This window comes from Alligator mississippiensis, chromosome 2, assembly GCF_030867095.1.
Source record: "Alligator mississippiensis isolate rAllMis1 chromosome 2, rAllMis1, whole genome shotgun sequence".
Lineage (NCBI taxonomy): Eukaryota > Metazoa > Chordata > Crocodylia > Alligatoridae > Alligator > Alligator mississippiensis.
The window spans coordinates 192835253-192860659 of record NC_081825.1 but is presented as its reverse complement, the minus strand read 5'-3'; the positions used below and the strand labels follow the sequence as shown (position 1 = coordinate 192860659).

Here is a 25407-nt window from a genome sequence, read left to right as displayed (position 1 = left end):
AGGCTGGCCCCAGCAGCCTTACTGAGGGTCCTGAGAGCCTCTGGGGGCTGCAGCTGCAACAATCTAGCAGCACAGATCCTGCCCCATTTTAAGGCATGTTTTTTTTTGCCACTGGGATCTCCTAGTGTCAAACCCCCTCCCCATGCTGCAAATTAGCAGTGTGGGAAATGCCTGCATGTGCAGCATGTACAGTGTCACAGATGGGTCTTCAGCGCTGCATACCGCACATCTGTGCTCATCTGGATATACTTCTAGAGGTGTTTCCAGGTTCAGTAAGGAGGCTGTATAGATGTGTCTAGATTATTGTTGGAAACTTCTTATACCTTTTGTGATCCTGCAGATTACATCCATTACCACTCATAGTTGCATTAGATTTCTGACAGTTACAGCAAGTCCCCACAAGAACATGGGGTGCATTTGTAGCTATCTGTAGTAGGTAGATATTGGAAATAAGTAGAATCGGCACCATATGACTAGCCATTTCTATACATGTCTCGTGTATTTGTCCACAGGCCAGTTTCTGAACTTCTACTCCACGGGTTACACCAAGAGACTTGGGATCACAATTTTGGGCTTTCATTCCCAGCTTGTTCCACATTATAGACAAAGCATCACATTACTAACTTTGTTGTTGCTCAGTTTACTAGTCTGTGAAACAGATAATATATTTATCATTCACAGGATTACTATAATGCTTAACTGAAGTTGTAAAGCTCTTTGGATTAAAGGCATTTCTGAGCACAAAGTAAAAAGATAGTTAATCTGCATAATATTAAATAATCTCTTTTATAACCACCCCCTTTATAAGCTTGCTTTTAATTTAATTTATACTTCATGCCTATTCAGTGAAACATGCCTTTACAAGTGACATTACATGCTTCAGTTGCAGGAGCTCCTTTATTTTGTTTCTGTAATTGTTTCTTGATGTCTTTTTCCTGTTGTCTGTGTGTTTCTCTCAGATTACACTGATTTGCTGTTCATGTCAGCAACAAAACTTCTGTACAAATCATGCATGCTTGCCAGAATTAGCAGTTAGACAGTACAGTAAGTCTCTGTACAGATTTTCAGGCTTTTGGAATAAAGCTAGTGCTATTCAAAGTATGTCACATACATGTGTCAGCTTCCCCAAATCGGGATTTCCAATCTCATTTATGTAACATTGGGTTATGATTTATTTCCATTCCTTTGCATTGGTGGAGGTGCATGTTTTAATTTTCTACCCACGCAGCTTGGCAAAAGCAAGTGAAGTTAGAGCAATGTTCCCTCTATTTTTCCCTCTTTGTGCAGGATGAACAGCTGTTAGAGTGCAAGCTTGATTCCTATTAAGTGTTTTGTAAGAGTGGGGAAAAATGCACAGAAAGCAATGTCAAACAGAGAGAGTAAGACTCGGTAGTTGATATCAGATGTAAGGAGTAGAAACAAAGGGAAACAAATCCCTAGCCATTTGTGCAGGCTTTATGTGGGTCAATGTGCAACCGGCAAGAGCCACCCCTCCCAAAAAAACACTTATAGAAACCTCATTAAAATTCTGCTAGAGAACAAAAGGAATGGTTGGATTGATTTCCCTTCCTTAGAGGGAGTATCCTTTGCCAGAGATGATTGATCCTCGGACTTCATAACATACCTCTGCAACAAAAAAGTTGCTCCTGTGATGGAGATTAACCATTCTAAACTACTTTATGTCCTAAAAAAATGCAGGAACAGACAGAGCTCAGGGCCCTACAACAAAACCCTCCCTCCTTGCTCAGCTCAAATTACATACATAAATGCTGTACTGCATAGTTCCTACGCTCAGCATTTTTTTCAGGAACAACACATTTCCAGCAAGGACACTTAATGTGTTTTTGTCAAATGCTGTTTCCTCTCTTCTTGGTTATAGGAAAAACCCATCAACAGAGCCTTCAGTTTCTCATCACTCCTCTTGGTGAACACATACTTTGCAAGTAAGCCTGAAAGCTGGTTTCTCTGCTCCGAATTTTTAATATAATTTTGTAAATAAGAACATTATCATTAGTACTCTACAATTGTCCTCAAACTTATGTACAAAATATTAATGTACTGAATGATGCACTGGACAGTAAGTAAATACTGTTGTACAGTATTTGAAAGAGTTATCCAAGAGTCCTGAAATGCCTGCTTGTAGTGAAATGCTTCAGATGAACTAATTCTGAAAATTGATGCAAATTATCTAGAATACTATCAAGAAAAAAACCCCCAAACCAAACCAGAATGTTGACTAGAATTTCTATACACTGGGTAAAGAAAATAAAAGACCACACTTGCTTGAAATCAGTGTTAAATCCTTGAATTCCTTGGTTTCTGTACTTTCCCTCCAGCACAGCACGTGGCACTGTTTTAAATGACGATGTAGATGTACTATGTGGACACATGTAAGAACTGAACCTTTCCAAAATGTCACAGAAATGTCTTTACAGTTGTGTGAACTGTTGTGCCTCTGATACTAGGGAGAGGGAGAGTACTTGCACCTCTGATTCATGGCTCCCAGGGAATAGATGCCCTGTGGCTGTGTGTATATACACTTTTTTGCCTTCCTTTCTTCCTGAACATGAGTTCAGACTTCAATAGCCTATGATTTACCAAAGTCTGCAGTGTATTTGACTGACTTGAAGTGCCTGGTGGGGGAGGGCTTGGGCCCACATTTTTTGGTTCCCAGGACTGGGGGTACATAATTAAGGCTATGGGTAAGTAGGGAGTGAAGATTACATTTGGTTATTAGAAAGAAAGCTTTTATTGACCAAGCAAAGGAGCTCATTCATAAAAAATGCCAATAAAAGGAGAAAAAGAGTTGAATTCTGGCTTCATACCACAGTGCTAAGTTGCAGCAGTCTGTTGCAGGTGGTTAGGAGCAATGGAGTGTGGGATGCCTGGAGGACTGACCAGACCCATGTCATAGAGATTTTGATGTCCATATATAACAAAGAATTGGTTCACAGCAGACCAGTTCAAAATAGTACTTGATTTTCCAGGTGAACATTTGAATTGCTCCAGATAGCTTCAAATCAGTGTAACAGGCTTCAAGTTTAATTGGTATTTAAATTAGTCTAAGTGTTATGTGGGCCCATGCCCATGGATTCAAGTTTAGGATAACACCAATCCAAGGTCTGGTCTTCAGAGAATGTTTCTAATCTTTTACAAAGTACTATACAAATTTGTATAATTTTCTAGCAAAGAAATAAATGTAACAACTTCCTCATTAGATTTGACATTTGAGGTTGTTATTGATATGTCTTAAGTCACAAAGAAATAATTAATTTATGAACAATATTTGGTCACATAAAGAACAATTGTAACAACAAGGAACTTAGCACAACATTCCCTTTAGTTACCATTTATCAGCACATAAACGTACTTCACTGATAAAAGTGCTTCACTGATCAAAAAGAAGATAACATTTCAGTTTGGAAAAGTTTACACTCTAATTCTGTAATCAGACCTGCATGGATGTAAATGCAGGACTCAGACTAAATAAGACAAGACAGGCAAAGAATGAATAAAGAGGTTATGAGACACAATACATATGAAGTTATGTTGGTCACACACTTTATTAATACTGTTTTTATTTTTATTCCCCACCTCACAGGTGGGTCACCCATCAGAGATAGTTGTCAACCTCCCTGCTCACTGTACCCTATACTTCTATGTGCATCTTCTGTTTTGCCTTGCTCACACTTCAGATTTAAGAATGAAAGAGAAAATAATGAAAGAGCCAGTCAACTGGAGTATCATTGTACAAGTATATCCAACAGGAGAACAGTTCAGATCATTCAGTTTTATATACTTTCCCTCTTTCCTTCCAATGCCTCCTTAAGCCTTTTTCTCAAATATCTCCTGACCACTTCCTACATCTTTCCTTATTTATATGGCAAAACACCCATGTCATAACAATCTTTATCCTTATCAAAGTGAGTGAACATCAATAATAAAAAAACCTAGCTAACAGCCCATAAAAAATGAGGGGTGGGGGGCAGGCAGGGACTGAGCACTGCCGCTGCCACTTCCAAGGAGCCGGGGGGGGGAAGGGGGGAGCTTGCACGCAGCGGTTGCCACCACACTGCGCTGCTGCTGCTCTGCATCTGGCCACACGCCCACCCCCCGTGCCACATCTCCCCCTGCTCCACCGCCTCCCAGGAGCGGGGGGCAGAAGCTTGCACATAGCTAGATGCGGAGCAGCAGCAGCACAGGGCAGTGGGTGGCAGTGGCAACTGCTGTGTGCAAGCTTCCCCCCTGCCAGCTCGTGGGAGGTGGTGGCAGAATAGGGTGGTAGGTGGTGGCACTCCATCCCCACCGGCCCACTCATCATTCTTGACAGGGATTCTTGATGCAGCAGTGGCTGGAGCCATGGCCCCCAAGAGCATTACGGACACACAGACAGATGGACTAAGCCCGATAGATAGATAGATAGATAGATAGATAGATAGATAGATAGATAGATAGATAGATAGATAGATAGAGTAAATGCACAATTACTATACAAACTTCCCTACCCTTCCCCATTTTTTTTTGCCTGACCAAAAGATGGAAAAATCTTGATTCAGCAATCCAGTCTTATTCACCAAAGCACTTCAGCACATTTTAACTTCAAACACATTCTCAAAGTTACACACATACTCAGAATTAAGCATGCACTCAAATCCACTGATGAGCTGGGATAGATTTAAGTATGTGCTTAAATGCTCTGCTGAACTGGGTAACAAAAATTTCTGCTTTCCCATATACTCCAGAAACTGATGAATTCAGATCATTGACACTTCAAAAGAACAAAGCAGTATCTATTTATGCAAGCATTTCCCTTTTAAAAAAAAGTATAACATAAAAGAAATCTGAAATTTGGTAATTTGTGTGTCACTAGTTAACTAAGTCACCCTTTAACAGGATTTTTTTTTTAAATTATGACAGTTGTACCATAATTAAAATGCTCTCTTTATTCTCATTCTTCCTTTTCTTCTCAATTATAAGTTAAAATGCATCTTTTTTCTTTATACCGCCAAGAAATACCTACATTGTCTTCTATCATTTTAGATATGAGAATGTGTGGTGCTGCTTTAAATCTTGAAGAGGAAGCCAGGTAGGAACATGGTGGGCAAGGCAGAAACAGACAGAAAAAATAGCTTTAGATAATATGTTTTTTGGGACTGGGAACATTTTTCTCTTGTGTCTGTGTTGCTCAACTCTTTACAAAATAGAAACCTATAACTGTCTCTCCCAGGCACTGCTGTAATATAAATAATAAATTATAATAGTGAAGTTAACAGTTTCCCTAATTTTAATAAAATTCTTTGTTCAGTGATATAAGACAGTGAATCATGCCCATAAATCTCCAAGTTAAATGGGGTGACAAATTCTCTTCATTAGGTGCAGTGAGTTGATACTGGCAAGTTATGCTCCACATTTTTGGCTTGGCTCTGTTAACATCATTTGGAAGATACCATATTTTCTCACATACAGCACATACCTTTTTTCCAAAAAGCAGCAGGTGGAATTTGGGAAGTACATTTTAAATGAAGAAAGGCCATAATAGCTTGAACTGCAGGAGCCAGGGGGGTGGGGAAGGGGAAGAGAAAGTAACATTGTGCATTGGGGGGGGGGGGAGTAGAGGAGGGGCAGAGTGCATAGCAGCCCGGTAAGCATGCTGGACTCCCTAGCTGCTGGCTGTGGACACATTCTTGTCCCCTCCCCACCACAGATTCAATGCTGCAGAAGTTGCTACTGACTCAGCAAAAGCCTCTCTCTTAGCACTCAGGGATCAGTTCTCATGAGCAGATTCATAGGGGTGCAGTGGTGCACCCTCTTTGATTCCTGCTCCAGACAAACTTTAAAACTAACTGCCTGGGAGAGGCAACAGTACTTTTATTCAGGCAGTGCTCATTATCATCTCCCTGATTCCTATTAATCTTTCTTCACTCCACAGGTGTTAATGCCCCTCGATCCTTTTTAATGGTCTTCATGTTCCACTACTTAAAGCATTCTTCCTTCCACAATTTTGCTGTCTGTTAACCCTTCCTGGTAATGGCACTTTTAATTCCCAGCCAGCAGGCAGTTTTTAGCTGTAGCTAAAAAACGTAACTCAGGTGTGGTAATATTAAAGTAGGGTATAGAAATGACTGACAGTGAAGTATTGAAGGCACTGTCAAGACTCTCAAGAAGGCTGGATTTTGTATTATGCATCTGAATAAAAGACATACATTTCACTATAATACCTACAGGACCAATCTTTTGACTAGTTTGCCTAGTCTGTTGTGTTTTTTTAACCTAGCAAATTAGTGCCCAATCCAATAGTCCTGTTTATTTTTACTTTGATCTTAAACTTAGTGATATAGTGCTAGCCTCCTAGCATATTAGTTAAGCATCTAGTTTCTCTTTAACTGGAGAAAATGTGTGTTCTGTTATGTGTGATGATATGCCACACCATCTACACTCCCCTTTTCAAAATCCAGGATCTGCTTATGTCAGCTCTGTTGTATTTCTAAAGGGAAGCTGATCCCTGGGTGCCAGAGCAGGCTGACTGAGTTTTGTGGGCCTCAGCTGACCAGATGGGTCCTGCTAGCTACAGTTGGGCCACCAGCTAACCTGGCAGGCACAGTTGACTGCCCACCCAGCTCAGCTCAGCAAGAGAAAAGGAGCTGGGTTGTTTGACTCAGCCAGCAGCACCTGTGATATCCTGTAGCTAGGAGGCTAGCAGAGAAACCAAAGTATTTTTCACCCCCTCTAATGAGCTGCCTCTGTTTTCCCTGGGAAAACACTGTGCTTACCAGTATTTAAAAAGAAAGATTTTTTTCATTCAGTCTTAGGAAAAAGAAAACAAAGAAACAAAGAAACAAAACAACAACAAAAGAGCCCCCGCTCTAGTCCCCACCCTCCTCCAGCTGCTGCCTTCCCAAGGGCTCCAGGATGGCCTGCCTGCAGCGCCTCCTTCTGCGCCTGCTCCTCCCTGCACCACCTGGACCCAGCCCTGGCACTTGGTGCCCCAGTGCTGCCCCCACCTGGGTAGGATGGGGCATCTGTCTGCCCGAGTCCCAGCTGGGCCCTTCCTCCCAGCCTTGGGCCTAAGCTCCCCCTGCTCTGGGACCATCGGGGAGGCCTGAGTGCCCCAACCCTGGCAGCTGTTGCTGGGGTGTCACTGCCACCCTCTGCTAGACACAGCCCTGCACCAGTGGGCCCAAGCCGCAGCTGGTAGCAATGGGAGACGTGGGCAGCAAGGGACACACCTTCTTTCTCTTTCCTTTTTTTTCTCTCTCTGTCTTTCTTTCTCTCCTCTCTCTTCCCTCTTTTTTCCTGCTCTTCTCTTCTTTCTTCTCTCTTTTCCCTCTCATTTTATCTCCTTTTCCTTCTCCCCTCCTTTCTTTACTGCTTTCTCGCTCTTCTCTCCTTTTTCTCTTTCCTTCTTTCTGTCTTTTTTCTGTCTCTCCTCTTTTTCTGTTCTCTCTCTTTCATCACAGCATGCTGAACAAAACAAGAATACACAAGAACAAAGGTAGTATATGAAGTTTTATTTATTATCTCCAGGTTTAGAATGTTTAAAAACCTTAGCATTTACTGTAAAAAAAAAAGTGACTTTTATGATTATTAACTATATTAATATGCAGTGTGTCCTGTCATGGGCCTCCTAGCTTGGTTTTGTTTTTTTGGCATGCTGGCACTTCACAAGGTAGGCACTGCAGATTTTTTGGCAGGCTGGCCAAAAACATTGCCTACCCCTGTTCTAGACAAACTCCACTATGAAGCAGACAGAAATAGTATAAGACATACTCAATTATTATAGCTCCACTGAAGTTACATCTTACAAGGGAGATGTGAACCACAAAGAATATCTCCCTCCTAATACTTAATCAGTCACATTTCTACAGCATCAACCCATACTGTCAACAATCACTGAGGGACTGAGTGGATAAGAAGAAATACTTCTTTATATTTCAGTTCCAACCTGTAAGTACTGATGAAAATGCTTATTGTCTGGTAGCTGCTAGGTGGCATATGGAAAATTTGTCAGTCTCAGTTCAGTTCTGAGCAAACAATTGCACAAACCCACCCCCAAAAAACAAAACAAAACAAAAACACCCAACAAAAAAAAACAAACCCCAAGCAAGTAGCTATAACTGGCCCCTGACATGTCAGTAATAGCAGAAAAGCCATGTTTGTAACTGCAGGAAGGATGGACTCTTCTCACCTACTAGTGGTCTCTGCTTCAGGACTGAAGCATGCTGGTGAGGCTATGACTTACCCGGCTGCTGCTCTATTCCATAAACAGGAGTATGGAAAGAAAAAATATTTTAGCAGCTGTAGTAGTTTGGAGAATTTATCATGGTATCAGCATATTTAGCACCCCTGCTTAGTTTAACTGCCAATGAACAGGCTTTTCTTAACAATCTTTCTCTTACAGCATGCTATAACAGTAACCACTTCAGTTACAATATTGCAACACTTCTCACTACTCAAGCCTCAAAGCTGCCTGCCTGTTGCAACCCAGGTCAGGGTGGTTTGGATATTTAATTTTGCTTTTCACTGGCTAAAAAACAAAACAAAAACAACCCCCCCCCCCAGTACCTCTGAAACTGTGTGGAGATCAAAATTGGATGTGGAACAAAAACTACAGACAGGCTGAAAACTGTTGTAAATAAGAAAGCTTACAGCCATAGTGGAGGCAGCCAATGAAGGAAGAATCAATGTTAATATAAGCGTAATATTGTTTTGTAGCCAGCAAGAGAAGATAAACAGTATAGAAATTAAGATGTGAGAACATAAACTGCATTGATCAGTGCATTAAAGTGAGTCTTTTTCATCTTGTCCATTTGATGCGCAAAACCAATTTTTGTCTTGAACCCAAGCAAGTTCTGGGCTTGTCTATATACTCAGAATTTGGCTGAAATCAGAGGCCATTGAGCTAGCATAAATGCACCTCTGCTCCTCTTTGGATTGCTAGTGGAGAAGAGACCCAGGTATTTATTACCAGGTGCTTTAAACCTGCTCCTAAAGGACTTGGCTGTCCAACTGGGGAAAACATCATCTGCAAGGCTCCATATTGCAACCATTAGCAAGTGGGGGAGACCGGTTTCCACAGAGCTTCTGTCATTATAATGAGTTGAACACAAGTCCAAACTGTCCTTGTAATCAGGTTAAAAAGTCCCAGTTGTGGTATAACTTTCCACTGTGCCCTAACTAGGTCAGGGGACAAACATGTTCTAAGCAGGTCACCTGAGTCAGTACAGCCAAAGTACAGAAAGAGCCTTACATATTCTCTTTTCTGCCTGAGAAGAGAGAACACAAGCTGTTCCACAGAATATATATGCTATGATACTGTTTCAGTGCCACATAGAAATGGCACCCTTCTGCTGGTGACCCCTGTGACATCCACAGATTCCAGTTACAATGGGCCCCTGGTTGACAGCTCTCATTTGCTGTACAACACTGTGGCTCAGCAGATAAAAGCACAGGGTTACAAATTAACAGGCTCCTCTAGTCCATGTTTTTGCAAGGACTGGAACATATAAAAGATACTTAAAATTCAATCATTTTTCAACAGTCCATACCAGATGTACTATTTAAATTTTAAAACTATAGGTCATGTTTAATCATTATAGTACACATAAGAATACAAGTTTAATGCATGTTTCAATATTGGATTCATAACAGATTACAAGTTATAGTGCAATTGAATTTTCTGATAATGAAAAAAAAGAGAACCATATTTAAATTAAAAAACACTTTGAATATCATGTTCCTAGTGATATTTTCCTTGACAGGTCTAGACAGCTCTGAACTGTTAGTTAATTTGGGGTTTTGTTTTGTTTTAAGTTTTATGGTATAGGAAAGTTTCATTATATGAAGTTTATTCTTCTACTTTTCCTTCACATAAATAACCATTAAAGATGAGGTTACCAGATACTTTAAAGCATGGTTGCTCAGCCTGGGCCAGCTGGCCAGATCTGGCCCACAGAGCCATGTAATCCAGCCTGTGGTGTTCCCCTGGGTCCAAAAATTTGGCAGCTGGGGAGTGGCAGCAATTAGTTGCTGCTCTCCTGCTGCCAAATTTCCAGGCCTGGGGGGAACCCTGCAGCCAGCATGGATAGCATGCTCTGTACACTAGAGCAGGAGTGCAGGGCAGCATTGGGGCCTGTTCCTGGCACATGAGACTGAGCAAAGGAAGCTTATTGCCCGATTGGGGTGTGCAGGACCAAGTGAGAGTGAGGGTGACATGGACCAGACTGAAGTGTGCAGTGGCTGGTGGGGCCCAATCCTGGCACATGGAGCCATGCAGTGGCAGTGCAGGGCCCAATCCAACCCATAGACTGGCCTTGTGCCACTCATCTGGCCCATGGGACCAAAACTACTGTTTTAAAGAAATATTGATTCTCAATCCCTATTTTCATTGGGTATCCAACCCCCCTGACCACTTCTGAATATCATGCCTAATTTAAATAGGTTACTGTGTATAAACCCACTGTCTTGTTCTTTTTATAATCACATTGCTAAAAAACTCGCAGATTTAACTTAGCTGTGTTGCAGAAACACAGTAACATAAAAATAAGTCAGTCAAGTCAGTCTGATAAAAATTTTGCAATAATCTACGCCCTACAATAAAGAACATGTTCACTCCTATAGAAATTCCAGTTGAGAAAGGCCATTCAGAGAATCTTGTTTCATTCCAGAAGTAGGTATAGTAATTATATTTACTTTCCTAATTTTAACATGTCTACACAGAGTTATCCTGAATAATGCCAAGTATGAACACTTATTGTGAAACAGGCATCCACAAAAGCAGTTAATCAGTAGCAGTTGTTGCACTTTAAATTCTTACCCTATTTTAATCCAACCCCCACAATTCCACCCCCCCAAACAAAAGAAAAACACCTTACAAAAACTAAACAAAACAGACAGAAAACCTGCAAATATGGACAATTCCATTACTTGAATGAGATCCTCTTATTTGTGTAGCAGGGGATAATAAATGATAGAGAAATGTCCAGGATTTTTCATAGCGTCATAAAGAAGTGCGCTGGAAGGGACCTCCAGAGGCCATCTAGTCCCACCCCCTGCCTGAGGCAGGATCATCCCCATCCAAACCATTCTATACAAATCCATTGTCTAATCTATTAGACAAACTACACAGACAACCCTGACACAACACAAGACATAGCATACAGACCTGGCACAGGTTACACAGGGTGTAACAAGGCAGGAGCCCTGTTCCTTAGGATAGCTCTGGAAGGAGTGACCCGTGGATGCACCCTGCCGGGTGGAAAGGATTTCACACCTGGGGAAAGATTGGGTGATTAGCCCACAAAAACCAGAGATAAAACTGGCAGTGGGACAGTTACTGATTGCCTTTGGGCACAAGATGATGAGTGCAGGGGTAATCAAGACCCCAGAGAGACAAGAGATGTCTGACCTGTGATTTGGAAGGATGTTGAAAGCACTGAACTTCCTGGAGATGCAACAGGTCAGACTCAGGGTGATGTTGCTGCTGAGGATCATGCCGCTTGGTGAGTGCAGTAAGGCCCTGAGAACCGGCTCGGCAGGGGAGCAAAGTAAGAAATGGTATTTCTGGGATGAAGCATGGGGAAATAGAGTACCAGACAGGCCCTTACCTCGCTGGGACTACGATCGTGTAGGGGATAGCCAGAAGGATTGTAGGGAAGCAGCAGGGAGCCGCTGCTGGCATAAGCCGCAGTTGATGAATGAAAAACGTGGAGACTGCATTCCACTAATAAGGCAATTAGTGGTTAGATTAGTTTAAACAATGTGTCTTTAAAAGTATCAGCCTGGGCTTTTTCCTCACTTCCAACACAGATTACCCTGGCCAATGAAGTAATTGGCAAGGTTATTCTTACTGTATCTGTTACTTCACAAAATAAATCTACAAGCTGAGCAGGCAACATCCGGGTGATATTTATTGATCACAGACATTAAAAACTCATAGATCTCCTCCCTTTTCTTATTACATCCAAGTCGTGGCAGGAGAGTACAGAAAGGATACAAAGTTATTACCCGCTCACACAGGGGAACCATGGCAGCCAATGTCCTGCTTCTACAAATAGTGACTAACACATTCAAGGGATCCCAGGTAGAGGGCCATGCTCCCTGCTACAGAGGAAGTCAAAACTCCCAACAGTCCATACCAATCTGAACATAGGGTAAAATTCCTCCCTTTATTTTGTTCCTTTTTAAAGCAATAAGGGGAAAACCAAGCATCTTATTTCTCCACGACTCCACACAAGAAAGAAAAAGAATCGAACAGAAGTGCACAAGAACAAGCAGCAAGCCCAGAAGAGACACTGGTTTGTTTTTCTTTAACCCATCAGATTTAAGGGTTGCCTAATTTTCAGGATGCTGATACTTTGAGAAAAAAATGGGCAGAGGGAGGTGGTTAGCTGTGTAGCCTGAAGCTAGGCAGAAGGCAGGGCAGCGTAGAATCAGAAAAATGAGGGCTGAAGGGACCTCAGGAGGTCATCTAGTCCAACTCCCTGCTCAAAACAGGACCATCCCCAACTAGATCAGCCCAGCCAAGGCTTCATCTAGCCACGTCTTAAAAACCTCCATGGATGGAGCTTCCAACACCTCTCTGGGTACCTGTTCCAGTGCTCTACTACCCTCCTAGGCATAGAATCATAGAGAATTAGGGTTGGAAGCAACCTTGGGAGGTCATCTAGTCCAGTGTTTCTCAACCTGTAGGTCGTGACCCAAAAGTGGGTTGCAAGGATATATGAAAGGGTTGTGAACAAACCTTAAAAATGGATCAACAAACTTTAACAACAGACTGTCCTTCAAAGAAGAAAATGTGGGAAACTGTGGTTTTCTTCTTTCAGGCTGGCAGAGTTCCAGCCTAAAAGGGGCTGTTTCAGATCCCACCCCAGCCCCACACACTCACCCCGTGCCCCGCGCACTGGGGGCCTGGTGCAGCAGGACTAGACTAAGGGGCACTGGGTTGGGACTGACCATTGATGTTTACAAATGGGTCCTGGTACAAAAAAGGTTGAGGACCACTGATTTAGTCTAACCTCCTGATCAAAGCAGGACTATATTATCCTGACCAAGGCTTTGTCTACCTGGGTCTTAATGGACCTCCAAGGATAGAGAGTTCATAGCCCTCCTGAGCAACCTGTTCTAGTGCTCTTCTGAACTCCTAGCAAGGAAGTTTTCCCCAATATCTAACTAAACTTCCTTAGCTGCATCTCAAGACCATTGCTCCTTGGTTTGTCATCTTGGTTTGCCATACTGAAAATGCTGCTCAGGTGTCGGTTGTAGCCGTGTTGGTTTAAGGACATAGGCAGACAAAATGCTTTGGGTAGATGTGATTATCTTTTATTAGACCAACTTAAATAGTTGGAAAAATCCTTCTTGGCCAGCTCTCAGGTGCAAACAGCCATTGTCACGTGTCTGTACCCAAAAGCTTCAGGTGATGCTCCCTCTGCTGCAGTGAGTGCAAACCCCCTTCCTCAGAGACACGGGAGGCCTCTCTAGATCCTTTATGTCTCCCTTCTGCATCTCTGAACCAGTGTGGGGAAGCTGCCTTGCTCTGCCTCCTGCCCTCAGCTGAAGACATTTGCGGGAAATCCCATGCGCCCAAAGAAAAACAAAAAATCAGACGCCCACAAAAACCGATTCCCTCCAAAAGCACGTGGAAAAATAGGAGCGGCTTGAAGTGGGTTCTGCAGTGAGAGGAAAGCACAGCCAGAGCTTCCTCCCGGCTGCCCTGGGGCCTGCATCTTCTCTGGGAAATCCCCGTGTGTTTTGGGGGGGGACGCCGCGGATCCAGGGACAACCAAGAGGGCATGCAACGCAAGCGCCAGAGCCAAGGGAGAAAAGGCAAGCGAGCCTCCCCCAGAACGGGCCTGCGGGCGCAGAGGAGCTACAGGAGAAGCAGCGCCCGCCAGCAGGTTGCAGCCGAATCCCCGCGACAAGCCCCACCCCCTTCGCCAGCGCCACGTACCTTTTCTGCGCAACCAAACTTAGCTCCACTGCGCAGCCTAACCCCGGCTGCCCCTTTCCCGCGCCCAATCGGGCCCCTCCGCGATGGCCAGGCTCCGCCAATCCGCGCGCCCCGAGGGTGGGCCCAATCGCTATGGCAATGGGAGCCGGGGAAGTGGGGGGGGCGCGGCGGAGAGCGGCTCGTGGGGCAGCAGGAGGAGGGGTCGGTGCGCGTGCAAGTGCTGGTCTGCCCCTGGCTGCTGAGCCCATCGCGGCACGCACGCGCCTGCCGCTCCCTCTCCCCGGCGGGCAGGGCAGAGCGGCTCGGGACCGGAGGGCAAGGTAACCCCCTGGGGCGCCGGGGCTGGTGAGGAGGAAGGGGGGCTCCCTACTTGTTGCAGCGGCCGGGGCGCCCCCCACGTGGCGTTCGGGCAACTCCGCCGCGTTCTAGAAGCCCGCGTTCAGGAACCCCACGTTCTAGAACCCCGCGGGGCTCTCCACGCGGCTCAGCACCTGCCCGGCCCGGCCAGTGCTGCTCGCTAGCGGGGGGTGGAGCGCCCTCCCCGGGATGCGGGCCGGGGCTCCTCGCTGCTGCCGCCCCGCTGGAGTTAGTGCCCGGCTGGGAGTCTTAGATCCTCAGGGCCGGGGAGCACCTCGGGAGGGTACTTAGTCCAACCCCCTGATCAAAGTGGGGCCGTCCCTGACCACATCACCCCAGGCAAGGCTTTGTCCAGCCAGACCTTAGAAACCTCCAAGGATGGAGTGCCCCCCCCGCATGCCTTCTGACCCTTTGACATCACTCCTGTGCCAGTTTTTGCTTTTCATTTCTCCCAAGAAATGAGTTGGTGGTGGCACTTAGACCTCCTGCCCATCTCCACGTAAGCACTTAGTCCTAAATAGAGGCACTGGGTGGCAGCTATCTCGCTGCAGGACGGTGCTCAGGGACCATTTGTTGTGCAAGGGCCATGAGGGCTGTTTTGGCCAATTCATCCGGCCTCTTAAGAGGACCTTGTGAAAGACCAGATGGCAGGGTAATCCTGGGCTGTCAAACTCACCTGGCCCCATGAGCCAGAGCGGCTCAGGCCATGGGTTGGATCAGGCTTTGGACCCCTCCCCCACCATGTTCCCAGCCCACATGCCTAATTCAGCCCAAGCAGCACCTGCTCAGACCAGTCCAGGATGCTGGCCTCAGTGAGTGCTGTGGGCAGTGCTGCCAGGGACCTAGCCTGAGCAGGCACTGCAAGCACTGTATGTCCCAGGCACTGTGCATGAGGGGGATCTGGTGCACTGAAAGAGGCAGTGGCAGGGGCCAGATTAAGGGGCATCATAGGCCAGTTCTGGGCCCATAGAATCTTAGAGAAGATGGGTTGGAAGGGACCTGCAGAGATCATCTAGTCCAACCCCCTGCCTGCAGCAGGATCAGCCCTAGCCAAACAATCCTGTATAAATCCATCTAGACTCTACATCTGTTAGACACCCCTGGTTTAATACACTGGGCCAAACTACTCCAGTTGACAGTAGCACTGCTGAACTGTTAAGACAGAACACTGGAGTGTATTGTTATGTTAAGCAGAGCAAGAGAAGTATTTCACAAGGGGAAAAAAAAAAAAAAAAAAAGGCATCCTTCTTGGAGAATAAATGCCCATTTTCCCAGCCAGGACCAGAAACGTGACTGTGTGGGGTTACAAGCAGTTTGGGTTTGAGACGCGTTTCATTCAGTATTCATGCGCGGGTAGAACTGCCTCTGCTTGTGACAAAAATGTTTGCTATGGAAAAATAACGTCTGGCATTTTTAGATTACATTATCATGGAAGTAACAAGGCTGACACTGAACAAGGAAGGTTTACTCCCTTTTCCTCTTAATCACCCTGACAGTCCTGCATCTAGCACAGTCTAAACCAGATGGGGTTGCTAAACCAGGTGGGGCAACTGACAACTGATGCCCAAGAAAAAACGAACTTGCTAAATGGGCACTTTGTGTCAGTTTTTCACCAGTCCCATGGGATGGTCCTGCCCACTATGGGTCAGGGAGGCCCAGGTGAGGGAGATTCCTTGCCCTCCATTGAAGCTGACCTTGTGAAGGAACACCTTGACAGGCTGGATACCTTCAAGTCAGCCGGCCCTGATGGGTTACACCCAAGGGTACTCAGGGAGCTGGCAAGCATCATAGCTCAGCCCCTGGCATGGATCTTTGAGAGCTTTTGGCGCTCTGGTGAAGTGGTCGATGATTGGAAGAGGGCCAATGTGGTGCCTGTCTTCAAGAAAGGGAGGAAAGTAGATCCAGCAAACTACCGGCCCATCAGACTGACCTCTATCCTGGGGAAGGTCTTGGAAAAGATTAAAGAGGCCATCCTTAACAGACTAGCTGAAGGCAATATCCTGAGGGATACCCAGCATGGGTTTGTTGCAGGTAGGTCTTGCTTGACCAATCTCATTTCCTTTTATGACCAGGTGACTTATCACCTGGATAAGGGGGAAGAGATCAACTTTGTATATCTTGACTTTAAAAAAGCCTTTGATCTGGTATCCCACGATCACCTCTTGGCTAAACTGGCTAACTGCAGCCTCGACCTCACCACGATCTGTTGGCTGGGGAATTGGCTCCGCGGTAGGACCCAGAGGGTGGTGGCCGACGGGAGCCAATTGTCTTGGTGTGCTGTGACCAGTGGGGTTCCCTCAAGGCTCTGTCGTAGGGCCTATACTATTTAACATCTTCATCAATGATGTGGACATTGGTGTCAGAAGCAGACTGGCCAAGTTTGCTGATGACACCAAACTCTGGGGTAAAGCATCCACCCACACCTGAGGGCAGGAGGGTGATCCAGGCAGATCTTGACAGGCTCATGAAATGGGCGGATGAGAACCTGATGGTTTTCAACACCGAAAAATGCAAGGTTCTCCACCTTGGGAGGAAAAACCTGCAGCATCCTTATAGGCTCGACAGTGCTACGCTGGTTAGCACTACAGATGAAAGGGACTTGGGGGTCATGGTTGACTGCAGGATGAACGTGAGCCTTCAGTGTGATGCTGTGGCCAGTAAAGCAAGCAAAACGCTGGCTTGCATCCATAAATGCTTCTCAAGCAAATCCCAGGACGTCATTCTCCCATTGTACTCAGCCTTGGTGAGGCTGCAGCTGGAGTACTGCGTCCAGTTATGGGCTCCACAATTCTCAAGCTTCTCCACATCCTTTTTGAGAGTGCAGAGGAGAGCCACACGCATAATCAGAGGTCAGGAAAACAGACCTTATAATGAGAGGCTGAGAGTCATGGGACTCTTCAGCCTGGAAAAGCGCAGGCTCAGGGGCGATTTGGTGGCCACCTATAAGTTTATCAAGGATGCTCATCAGGATCTGGGGGAACGTCTGTTCACCAGAGCGCCCCAAGGGATGACAAGATTGAACAGTCACAAACTCTGCCACGACTGTTTCAGGCTGGACATAAGGAAGAACTTCTTTACTGTCTGAGCCCCCAAGGTTTGGAATAGACTGCCGCCAGAGGCGGTTCAAGCACCTGCTTTGAACGCCTTCAAGACACATTTGGATGCTTATCTTGCTGGGATCCTATGATCCCTGCTGACTTCCTGCCCCTGGGGCAGGGGGCTGGACTCGATGATCCTCCGGGGCCCCTTCCAGCCCAAGTGTCTATGAAATCTAAATGGGGCAGGCAAGCATGGAAAAGACTGTTCTCTGTGACGTGGCAGAGCATCTGATGAGTCACTCCCTAATGCTTACTTAAGGCCAATTTCTGGGTCATCCTCTTTTGTTCCTTACCCACTGCTGTCTGTGGGAGATACTGTACATTTTAACTCTACTCTCGCCCCTTCGTATTGGGTCACATAGGGAACTTGCAAGACTTCATGCAAGCAGCATACCCCTCAAACCAGTGGTGCTCACCCTTTTGGCCCCACTGGGCCAAATGAATGGTGTGGGGCTGGGCTGCAGGACAGTAGTGTGCAGGGCCATGGCTGGTGGGGCTGTCCATAGGTTTGTGTAGAGTCCTGCAAACCAGATGACAAGTCACCAGGGACTGAATCTGGCCGGTGGGCCAGGGGTTGAGCTCCCCTGCCTTAAGCAATAGAACTGCACTACATTGACCATGTAGAGTCTCTGCACTCAAAGGCAAGGGCTACATTTGCCCCTTTATACATAGATCTTATATTAAAACCAGAGAGAGAGTGAGATTAATAACTGTTTTTAAAATACAGGAATTGAATGTGCAGATTTATATTTAAACAATATGACATGAATTAACAAGATCAAGGAAATGCAACATTAAGGACTGTAGCCTCCCTTTGGTCTGCTCCTGACTTCCATTGCCATTAAAAGTTATGCATGACGTTTGTGTGTCTGATTTATTTTCTGTTGAGGGAAGGTTTGATTAAATAGCAGCTTTAACCTCAGGCACTAACGAAATCAGATATAAATTTGTTCGTTGCATCTTGATGCTGTAACTCAGTGTTAGCTCATCTTTTCTTTGGTTTTTGAACTTATGTAAAAATAAAACCTGGGCCTTTTGTAATTTAAGATAGTATCTCCTTAAGGAAATATTTCAGTGAATTGTCTGCATAATACCAGCAAGTGTTAATGCAGAACATTAGCTAATATGAAGGAAGTTACAAATTTATTTTAAAGATAATATTAGTTTCCCTTGGACATTCTAGGTCAAATGTTGCCTTAAATTACATACATACAACTCCACTGTGGCTATTGGGATGGTAGTGCAGAAATAGTGAGGCCTGTTACATCACACTTCTTTTACATATCACAGAAGCGAAAATATTGACCCAGTGATATACTGACTAAATAGATATGCATTATCATAAAGAATGAAAACAGTTCATTGTTAATTTAAAGGCTCTCATCTCAGTTGCTTTACCCTGAACTTGGGTACAACAAAGATGTTTGTATAGCAATGTCTGGCAATTCTGTCCTTTTCTTTGTTTGCTCAGCAGTCAAAAATATTACAGACGCTCCTGCAATACCCACATTATAAGGAAGCCTATTGTATCTGGAGCAAAAGTCAAAGACACCGCATGTCACCTAGTGCCAAGTCCTGCTTGAATGGAAGTCAGTGGCAGAATTCACAGCAACTTCAATGCACAATATAATTATTTGGAGAATGAAATACAGTTGATACAGAATATAGTTGATACTGTAATTGTTTTAATATGATTTAAAAAAAATCATCAACTTCAAATGTTTTTCTGCACAAAATAGTATTTGAGTAAATATAAGCCTACATAAACATGAACCTGTTTATGACAGAGAGTTCTCATCTTTTGTGGTGGGATTTTTAAGGGCCAGGGGTCAGATTTTAAGGGCACATAGATACCTAAAGACTCAGGCTGCTAAGGAGACTTTTCAAAAAACTGAAGAACCTAAATCTCACTGGAACCATGCGAGTTAGGCAGGTAGTCACTTTTGAAAAAACACTCATTGGATAACTATGTGCATCTTTAAGCATCTACATACCTGTAATAATCTGACTTCAAACCCTACTCTTACAGGTAATCCTGCTGGGCCATATTCTATGGCCATCACTGACCCAGATGTCCTGATGAGCTTAAAGTTCAATTTGTGGTGTTTAAGTATGTTATTAAGGAACAGGTGGTATACATTATGTGCGGTTACCTATTGGAACTGAAAGGTATTTTGGGTTGGCTCTGAGGAGTATGTATTATTAGGTTATGTTTGAGTAATGCTAGGCATTTGAAATTAAGTTGTTTTAGATGTCAGTGTTGACTGCCCTGCTCATGTTTATAGATAGGGAATGGACTTGGGCAGTCTTAACTATACAGGTGCTCTATGTAGAGAGTATATATAGTACTCAGAACTTTTCTTTGTACCAATACAGATCTTTACCAGTTCTCCAGAAGTGTTCAAAACAACACTGATTTTGGAGCCAGTTGGTGTTTTGTTCAAATAAGTTGCACAAATCTGGCCAATTGAATTCAGTAAGACTACTTGCATATGTATTTGGCTCCAAATCTAAAGGCACAGCTAATGATGCTGTAGGACAAAAGAGTTTTTCTGATCTAGCTTTATTAGGAGGAAGTAACATTAATTTGTATAAACCGTCTTATGCAAGACAAAATGTTACATGATACTTCATGAGGCTGCCTATTTCTCAATTAATGAAACAGCCTCATGGGTGTTTATTGTTCAAAGAAATGGTGATAGAAAACTAGTTGGAGAAAGCTTAGTGCACAACATATCGGTATTAGAGATTTTTTTTTGTTAAGTAGTGAAACATTAGCATTGTTATTCAGGTGCCAAGAAAAAACAAGCAGGTGTTCAAATCCTGCAAACCTTTCCCTGCAAGGGGAGGGCTAAGTTCTTGAATAAAGGCTTATGCAATAAAGGCCCCGCATGCAGCTTGCTTAGATGCCCTAACACTTTCTGATAGGGGCTCAACTAGTAAATACTATAAAGACTCAGTTGTTTCAGTTGCATTCTAGATGATCATATTTTTATGGTGCTTGGTAGCATCTCCTAGCACTATTTGGTATAGCTTTATTTAATAAAACTACATAATGATATATAGAGTGTTCTTGATGTATGTAGGTAGCCCTAACTGAGAACAAGTTGAAACAGTTAATCAGCTGTTGACTATGATCCTGGCATTGGGAAGGTAGGACAGGGAAGATGTAGTGAAAAATTGGCTCGAAATGACAAAAAAGAAGAAAATGTAAAACCATGGTCAAAGAGTTTTACTGGGGGGGGGGAAAAGGGGAGGGGGGGAAAGAGGGAGCAGGGGATGGTGATAGGGGTGCACCAGTAAAGATTTTTTGGCAGGTACCAATGGCCGATTATTAAACCGGCCATATTGGCCATTACTTATCCGATTGCTGATATGCAGTCCAGCAGCTTGGAGAGCAGTGTCCAGCTGGTAAGTCTTGGGGGGGGGAGGACAACACACATGCAGATTGAGACCCTCATGGTGAGGGAAGGAGTGGGGCAGGTGTAGGGAATGGGAATGGCTCCCTGCACTGCACACACCCTGAGGGGGAACAGGTACACCTCAGAGTTGTGCACAGGGCAAGGGCAGGCTGCCTGCTGTGGCCTCTTCCCAGCAAGTGGGGCTGCGCTTGGGCTGGGTGGGGTGGGGCAGGGTGGGCAGCAGCTGCACTGGGAGGGGAATTATGGGGTGGGTTATAGCCACCCCAAAATTTGCCTTAGCCTCCTTGTAGCTCTCCCTCCCAGCACTGGTGCTGCCCACCCCACCCCTGCCCCGGGCACTGCTCTGGTCCAGCCCCCATGCCAGGAAGAGGCCAGTGCAGCCCCTGGCCCCAGCCTGCAGCATGCCCCTCATGCCTCCCCTGGGGGTGCGTGCAGTGGCAGGAGCCACCTTCCAAGCCACCCACAGCTCTGTCCCATGCCCCGCCCTGCCCCAGCTGAGCAGTGCCTGCCCCTGCCCCATTCCCTCCTCACTGTAGGGGCCTGAATCTGCCCTCTCACATCCCTTCCCTCCTCCACAGGCATAGCTTGCCAAGCTGCCAGGCTGCACTCCTGGTGTGTTGCAGCTGCGTGCATACATGTGGCATTTATCTGTGACGTTATTGGCCACACTGACCAAAAAAAGCTGATTGCCAATAATGTCAGTTTTCCTTTTATTGGTGCCAATACAATATGGACTGAGATATCAGTGCACCTCTAGATGGTGATAATGCATAAAAGGCATAAGAGTAACATTTCTTGAGACTTAGCATGAATATGAATTACATACAACTTTTCAAAATACTTCAGTAAAGGGGGTTATGGATGTGTCCTGCCCCAAAGAGCTTACCATTTATATGTGTACACAGATGTACATAGACACCCCCCTTACCCTTCCACTCCTGCTGTTCTGCTGTCTAACTTTACTAAAGGCGAATAGAAGAAAACGAGTTGCTGCATGAAACAGTGGGTTTTGAGACGATGTGAGGGAGGAAAGAAAGCTTTCTATTCCATTCTATTTCAGGCATGATGGTTTTTATAGGCGCATCATTTTATATGTAGTTCACAGGCTTTGTACTTCTCCAATGTACAAAAATAAAATAGCCATAGCATGTTTATGAATATAACCAAGAATGATAGCATCCCCAAATCTCTGAGTTGTACTTCTTGCCTGCATAAACACTTCCATGTCAGGTTTAGCAGTTGTGCATCAATTATGCTAAAGCGAGACACTGCCATTTTCAGGTCATAAACCTGGATTTATGTGCACATTTACAGTGGCTGTACAAGTGAAGTTAGAGCTGGGATGCCCTGATTGTATGTTGCTTCTCCAAAAAGGTTTGTTGTATTGCTACAAATAGCCCTTGCTTTGAGGATTAAAGCCATGTTTTCCTCCCATTGGCTAATTGTTAATTAAGAAAATGAAGTGGTTAGGTTTGATACTTCCAATATTTGGTATTTATTTCATTATAATGTACTAGTGCAGAGTTTAGCTTGCCATCTTAGCACCACCAAAACATTCTTTGGAGCCCCTGAGGATATGGTTAGTAATGATCTTCTAAAGATTATAGCTCTTTCCACCTCCGAATATCTAGTCCTGCTTCACTGAAGTCAGAAGGAATTTGTCATTAACTTCAGTGGGAGCAGGATTAAAGTTGCTGGTGCACAGAATCTTCTTAATTTCTGGGGGGTGGTGGTTTCTGTTCACATAAGCACCGTAGTGGTTTCTTCCTTGGTCAGCATCTCATTCTAGTTCTTTCTTTTTTATCCTCTCCTGATGACTAACTGCCCAGTAGAGTGTCTTTGTTTTCACAGGAAGCTAAGAGTATTAGCTTTCATCGTGGACTTCAATATTTGTAATTTTTATGTTACTACTTTTGTAAATAGTTTTTTTTTCTGTGTACTTAAAGCAGAAATCTTTATAGTGCTAGAAGGGTAAACAGATAATACTTCATTAGTTTGGAAAGATAAAAGCTTTTGTTGACATCAAATGCTGATGATTCATTCTGTAATAAAGTTATTTTATATGCCATTGTTGGCATAGTATTCTTTGTATTTCCTTTTTTCCCCTGTTTTCACATTTGTACCTTGCTTACAAACTTCACGCCATGTTCAGTGGTTAGCTTAATAAATAGTGCACAAATAGAACATTTTTACCTCTCTGCAACTGTTTTAATTGATTCTCTTGAAAAATGCTGAAAGCATTTGCTGACAAAACAAAGGATATTTTCTTAACAATTAGTGATTGTGATGGGGGGCCGTCTTGAGGCCGGTCCCATCATCAGCCCACCCACCTGTCCAGGGCAGTCCGCCCACCTGACTCACCTGCCACAATTGGGTTGGAATTAAAAGAGTTGTTCCCAGGCGGGAGGCTGCCCATTTAATGCCCTGATGCCAAGGCGTAATATGTGGCTCCAAACCATCCCTAAACCATGTCCCATGCCTTGCAGATGGCATCACATACATTTCTCTTGGCCCCTTACTGGGCTGAACTCAATCTTGTGCCAAGCCTCTGATATACTACCCTTAGTAGGACCACACTCACTCTGCCCTTTTCTTGGGCCTCAGTCACACTGCCCTAGTTTATATAGCCTTTCTGGACCACCCCAGCTCCCTGCTCTGTGCACCCCTTCAGGCTTCATCTTTTGCACTCATGGTCCTGATCCCTTGCAGACCTTTAGGCTACCCAATTCAGGCCCTACTCTATGACAGGGTGTCGGGCCTACTGCCCCGCACACTGGGTTGATTCCAACCTCTGGTGTCTTAAACTCAGCCTGCTGCCCACTGAGGCCTCAGGTGTCTATCAGCATGCCTGGACCCCAAGCCTGTCCCTTCTACGGGGGAACCTACCAGGTCATGGGGGCTGAGGCTATATGGCACCCCATCCTTGCCTTTTACTGGAGAAGCACAGTTGTGGCATTTCCTGGAGACTGCCCCACCACAACATCCATCCCCAGCAGGATGCAGTTTTAGGTCTTACCCAGGACCAGGAACCTCCTCCATCCCCATAGTTCCTACCCTGACCTCCAGATGTTCCAGGAGCAGCAGATCTCTGGCTGGGGGATGTTACTTCAGCAGCATCCCTGCAGCAACTGCCCATTATGCTCTCAGGGCCTAGTCTTATACTTAGGCTTCCCAGCCCTCCACCAATCAGGCAGCCTCCTGGGTGCTTGTGACTACCTGATTGGGTTTGCTCCCACCCGCGGGCTGGTCTGGAGTCTGCTCAGGCCCTTAAAGTGGCAGGGCCCAAAGGTGTGCTGCCACAGTGATTAACCCTTGGCATGTAATTGTTCTGCTAATGCTTTTCATGAATGAAAGTGTTATCTGTTTCTTTGGCCATGTTTGACTGTACTGTTGCTACTTAAATAAAAAACAAGGGTGCAAACTAGAGGCTTTTCTCTCAAGATAAGATTTGTAAGATAATTTACAAATGATTTGTGCAAATCTGTTGAATTAAGTGAGACTTGCTGTACTGTTGGTAATTATCTTTCTGGTATCTCTCTCTTGTGGTTAGCACATATCCAGAGATGATCAAGAGGCTCTGATGGATCCACAAAGGAACTTGGGTCTTTCAATATTCAGTGATGTGGCATATAACTAACTGTTATGTTCCTAGTCACCATAGAGGAATAAGAAACCCTGAATTAAGGACATGGATATACATAACAGTGCAAACAATTTAAATGTGGGTTAAACCTGAAGTAGAAAGACATGCAAACTAGTTTAAAGCCATCTGCAGTTGTTCAGAAGTGTACTGGGACAATCAAGTGCTATTTTGAACAGGTTCAAAATTATGTGTGGACACCAAGCATTCTGCAACATAGGTCTGGTCGGTCAGGCCTCCAGGGTTCCCATGCTAGAACTCCTCCCCCTGCTCTCCCAGCCCTTTCCCCATCTTCTCCCCCACTGTTGCAACTGGCATGCAGCTCAGACTCTACTTACCCCTGTTTTTCTCTTTCTTTTGTCACTTATTAATGATTAAGCTCCTTTGCACTGCTTGTTCAGTAAAAGCTGTCTTCCTAACTAGCAGGTGTCTCCTCTCTCTACTCAACTGCATCCCTTTATTATGCCTCTATAATCCCTCAGAACCAAAAAGTGTGGATCCACACACCCTCTCCCCCAAAATCCTTCTCATCTGCAAGTCAGGCAAGCACACTCCAGACTTTTCTTAGTTGCAGGTTGTTGGTATTTATTGAATTCATGTTTAGGAGAGAAGGGAAAGCAGACAAGTGAAGATGCAGTGATCACCTAATAATAGAATTCAACATAAGACGGCGAGTGGGTAAGGTAACTAGTAGGGTGAAAGTGCTAGACTTTAGGAAAGCTGATCTCAATGCACTCAGGCGATTAGTCAAGGAAGCACTGCAGAGTAGGAGTTTTGAAGGGATGGGAGCCCAAGAAGGGTGGCTGTGCCTAAAGGAAATGATCCTTCGGGCACAAAGCAAGAAGATCCCCGAGCGAGGCAAAAAAGGGAAAGGGGCCAGGAGGCTTCCATGGCTGACCAGAGAAATCCAGGGCAGCCTAAGGGCCAAAAGGGGAGCACATAAAA

The 25407-nt window shown here is 44.8% G+C and overlaps 1 protein-coding gene across 2 annotated transcripts in view; it reads left to right on the top strand.

Moving 5' to 3' along the window:
* The first annotated feature begins 14112 nt into the window (after positions 1 to 14112).
* The window catches only part of NUCB2 (nucleobindin 2), a 57324-nt gene continuing 46029 nt past the window's right edge, over positions 14113 to 25407 (top strand). Inside the window, exon 1 of one of the 2 annotated variants that reach the window (XM_019477022.2) lies at positions 14113 to 14265. The gene's annotated coding sequence lies outside the window, so the exon portion shown is untranslated. The remainder of the gene's footprint in view (positions 14266 to 25407) is intronic. The other variant, XM_014602412.3, reaches the window with a different exon arrangement.